Genomic DNA, 4,839 nt, shown 5'->3' with positions numbered 1-4,839 from the left:
TGCGTCTGACAGACTTTCGAGCAGGCCAAAGGCAAGGGCCGTGCAACACGGCAACAAATGGTGCCAGCATCACAGGACAGGGTCCCCCCATGACAAGCTAACAGTAGCGGCAAACGGCAACCGTGTTACATATGCCGAAGTGAAGGGCACCACGCAAAAGAGTGCCCCCGAACGGCACAAACCAGAAAAACGGGCGCGCACACAAAAAGTGTCACGGTAGAGCCGGCAGTGGACGATGGTTTCTCGAAAGATGATGAAAGCAGTGCTTTGATGGCTCGCGTAAACTTGCCATTGTCGTCTAGGGAGATACGAAAATCTAAACTACAGGAGATTGAACTAGAGTGCGCCGGCATGCCCATAGTCGCCATCCTCGATACTGGCAGCGAGGTCACTATTATTAAAGACAGTCTCGGGCCGGACGCAGCTCAGGAATCGTTGGGCAAAATTAAGAGCTCGTTTCAGTTTTCGGTGAAACGGTCAAGGCCATAGTGGCTCTGTCATTTAGCCTTAGGCAGACAGCATTCGTAAATACCCCCGACGTTGTGCAGATAATTTGCGCAATAACAGACAAGCTTACCGATGCCGATTGCCTGCTTTCTGAAGAAGACTTGGAGCTACTCGCCGACATGAGAAGCAGCCACACGGAACTGGCATTGGGCGCGGCTTACGTAAACAAAAACGAGGAATGCGCGTCGGTAGGCATATTGAAGCCCAAACAACCAGAGCCAGGGGCGAAACGACAAGTGGGAGTTGCGCACGCGTGAACGAGACTTGCTCGGAGGAGACACCCGCAGCCGCACTGGCCGCATCAAATGCGGAGGCAGCAGAAGCCGCCAACGGTGTAGACACCAACAAAGTTCCATGCTCCATTCGGTTTCGTAGTCCATTGTTCCCATATGACAAGGGAAGAAAGGGTTCAGTGCCCGGCGACGAGTTTTGTGCTTAGCTTTGTAGAGCGAGAGCCGAACATTAACCCATTGGCTACCACGGCCGTAACGGAAGAGGCCAAAAGTGTTTTCGCCGGTGAACTGCCAGTTGCTTAGAAAATTATTGTTTTAACGCAATAGCGTTAAGAGCCCCGTGTCGCAGAAAATCCAGCGTCGATGTTGACGTCCGTGGTGGAAAAAATCATCCCAAACCACTCCAACCGTGCAGGCCCTCCGCATGGCGCAAGGTGTTAGTGAACAAGCAAATCATCCCTAACCACCCTGACCGCGCAGGCCCTCCGTGTGGCACAAAGTGTTAGTGAACACAAATTGAATTTCTCAGTGAAATCTGTCAAAAAAATGGTCAAGTATGACTTAACCACAACCTACAGACATGATAGCGCTGGATTGTAATTTGAATGTACGAGAAAAGATCTATTCTTTTACGAGGAAACTCAAACACAAACCCCTTTTCCAGCATTTCTACCACAACAGCGGCGCGCTCGGGTGGCTTACTTGTGTAAACCCCATCCAGATGGCGCTCACCTCCTCGGCAGCGCCGCGGGGAGGCCACGATGGGAGATATGCAGAGTATATATCTCACACCGTGGTGGAGGGGAACGTGTTTCACACGCAGCATCAAGCCGTGCCAGCCACGCATCCCAGCATTCCTTGCGTGGAGCAGGCAGAATGTTGCAACAGCGCGTCACAGTTGCATAGCAATGCGTAGCGTTAGAGAAGTCTGTGCCAATTGTAGTACACTCTGTCCGTTTGCCCAGCTCGTGGCGACGTCGCCAACGCGACATAGCTGTATATATCAGGGGCTTAACGGAACGAACGCCTGTGCGCGTGACATTTAGGTAGGAGTGGAAAGCTTCCACTGCTCGCGGATGCCGACAGGAGGAGCTAGGACGTCAGCACTAGGGCAAAATTGTGAGAGAACTGCAGCCCTGGATTAGAAAGGATGCGTTGATAGTTGTGGGAGATTTCAATCGGAACGTACGGGTATCCACAAAATTTCCAGAGATGCTACACGTGCGTGCTGGTTTTGAGCTGGCAAGTCCTACTAATGCAATGAAGGGTGCTTGACGATTTTAGGTGCTTCGCACCTAAAATTGTCAAGCACCCTTCAGCAGTCAGCCAGGCATCAAGAGATCCATAGAGTGTCAAGTAGGTGCAGTGCTCTTGGAGTGTTCAACGCGCTTCTTGGAGAGGAGATTTGGAACATCATCGCGTTGCACACAAACGCCTTTGCAAGCGAGAAGCAGCTTTTGCATCCCGACCCCTCATGCCATGAAACAACCCCAGATGAAATGAAAGCCTACTTCGCCTTGTGCGTGCTGACAAGTCAAGAAGACTAGCATTCTTCTTACTGGTCAACAAAATTTGTTATCAGCACACCATTTTTTGCCACTGTGATGTCAAGACATCGTTTTTGGGCACTATCATAGTACATGTATTTCTGCGACAACAGCCTTCCCTAAAGTGAAGATAGACTCTAGAAGATATGGCCTGTCCTTGATCACATACTCAAGTCCATTGGCGCAGCGTATCATCCTGAAGAGGGTCTTGCAGTGGACAAAAATCTGATGAAGTTCCGCGGTCGGCTGTCCTATGAGGCAACCCCTCAAAACAAGCAAGATTTGGAGTGAAATTCTACAAACTGTGTGAGTCGTCTATTGACAACTACCTCAATTTCTCAATTTACACTGGAAAAAGTGAGAAGACATCAGCAACAGATATGCTATTGTGCAGTGAGACCGTTGTTCTAGACCTCGTTGGAAAACTAAGCCCTGATGACCACACAATATTTATGGACAATTGGTATTCTTCGTTGATACTGTTTCCTCACCTCATAGAAGCTGGCTCAAACACAGTGGGTACAGTTCGTCTACACCGCAAGAAAATGCCAAAAGAATTCAAGAAGCCCAAGATGAAAAAAGGTCAATGCAAAGCTCTCTTTGCACGAGGCATCATGGCTCTGACAAGGCAAGATAAAAAGTAGGTAACTATGCTCTCAACCTTGCACAATGCAGCTAATGTGACAGATTCAGGCAAGAAGGGTAGGCAAAACGGCTTGCCAGTTTTGAAACCGCAAGTTGTACTAGATTACAACCGAGGCATGGGAGGAGTTGATCGCGAGGACCAACAACTTGCTTCCTTTCACATCATGAGAAGATATGCAAAAGGCTACAAGAAAAACTTCTTTTACATTACGGACATTTCTGTTTATAACAGCTATGCTTTATTTGTAAAAGCAACCAGTAAGTGGTTCCACTACACAGATTGAAAGGTCAATGTTGCAGATGCCACTTTCGAAAAAGTCACTCTGCCCCTTTACCACGACCAAACAAGCCCGTCTGTCGCGGCTACACCAATGTGCCTGCGAGCCACCGAGTAGGCTCATTTTCCTCATCAGATCCTGCCAAAGTAAAGGAGAATCCCGCAAGGCTGTGCTTAGTTTGCAAGGCACACGGCAAAAAAGTCCGAGAGCCGATGGGAGTGCGAAAAATGCGCAGTTGCACTTCACATTCCTGTGTGCTTCAAAGCTTTTCACACACGAAAATCGTACTAAAAGAGTTGATGCAGTGAAGCATTGCAAACAGAATAAAGCAAGATTTGTTCTGATGTTTTTTGCGGACTTTATTGCGATTTCTATACACCGCCCCATGCCGCCTGCTGACACGAAACTTTAGCCATGGAATACCAGGCAGGAACGACCGCGGAGAGCGCAGAAGCCAAGGGGTTAACTTGGGTTGGGCCGTCCTTTCTAAGGGAGCACAACCGGTTACTGCTGTCAGTCATTGGGCCTTACAATGACACATGCCGCATGCCTAGTGCTAAATGCACGCTCGGCCTTACAATCACTTTTGTTTCGCTATTGCCGTCTTTCATCTCCCACTGCGCTCCGCGTTTGCTTTCATCCTTCGCTGCGCTCGTTCGCTCGGTTACAAGGGACAACGCCGACGCTTCCCACAGGAACGGCCGCCTAACAGCTGCACTCTAAAAAGATTGAGTTCTTTTTTCTCTGTGTAATAGCTCGCACCCCCAATTTTCAACCAATCTTGAAAAAATACCTGCGGCCTTTACACGGGATATATACGGTAACTTGGAAATTAATGACATGGTGTACATGTAAAAACCGAGTTCATATTTGACAACAGCACATGAAAATACATGACTGGTGTTTTCGACATCATAACTTAAATAATAAAAGACTTAATGTCTAGAACTTCTTCCTCCCTTCAGCATAACCTGCAAATGAATATTTTACAATAAAAAAAAATTGCAGTAACAATGTGTCATTATTCATTGGTGTGCGGCTGCTTAAGCTACAGCTATCTAGCAGAAAAACAGAAAAGCAGAAGTTGCACCTTTTCTACTACTTTTTTTTTTCTTTGCTAAAAAGGCAACGACGCATCACATTTTTCTTGTTTGCTTGCTTTTTCAGATGTTCACAGGCTGTCAGCAACATCTCCGTCTCCATCTTTTTTTTTGTAGTTGTTTTTGTATATTATAGTGCTGGAAGTGAGTTCTGGCATTCATGTTCCCCCGAGTTGAACTATACTTAAAGCAAAGAAGTGGAAGCAGTTTTCTTTGCATAATACTTCTTGTGGAAGCACCTGGCAGCTTTTGCAAAAGGAATGCAGTTGGGGATGTCTGTGCAAACTGCAATGAGGAGTACAGCATCCAGAAAATGCTGCTTGATGGACACTTTTTTCTTGAGCTTGCCGATTCAGCAGCAGCTTTCATCGAAGGATGTTTCTTCTGCCATCTTTGAATGGCTGAAATGCATAGGGAGGAGTCGACAGAGCATCATGGGTGAAATGTCAGACGTTAGTGAAGGAAGTGAATACAAAGGTTTGCAGCAGAGACTGGGCAAGCATGACTTGACACTGACTATCAGCTCTGA

The 4,839-nt window shown here is 47.4% G+C and overlaps 1 pseudogene; it reads left to right on the top strand.

Moving 5' to 3' along the window:
- Window positions 1-2,799: 2,799 nt before the first annotated feature.
- On the top strand, window positions 2,800-3,720 carry LOC125947291 (piggyBac transposable element-derived protein 4-like; annotated as a pseudogene).
- Window positions 3,721-4,839: the final 1,119 nt, after the last annotated feature.

This window comes from Dermacentor silvarum, chromosome 7 (genome assembly GCF_013339745.2).
Source record: "Dermacentor silvarum isolate Dsil-2018 chromosome 7, BIME_Dsil_1.4, whole genome shotgun sequence".
In the NCBI taxonomy this organism is placed as follows: domain Eukaryota; kingdom Metazoa; phylum Arthropoda; class Arachnida; order Ixodida; family Ixodidae; genus Dermacentor; species Dermacentor silvarum.
Note: the sequence above shows the minus strand (reverse complement) of the source record. Positions and strands in the feature narration are given on the sequence as shown.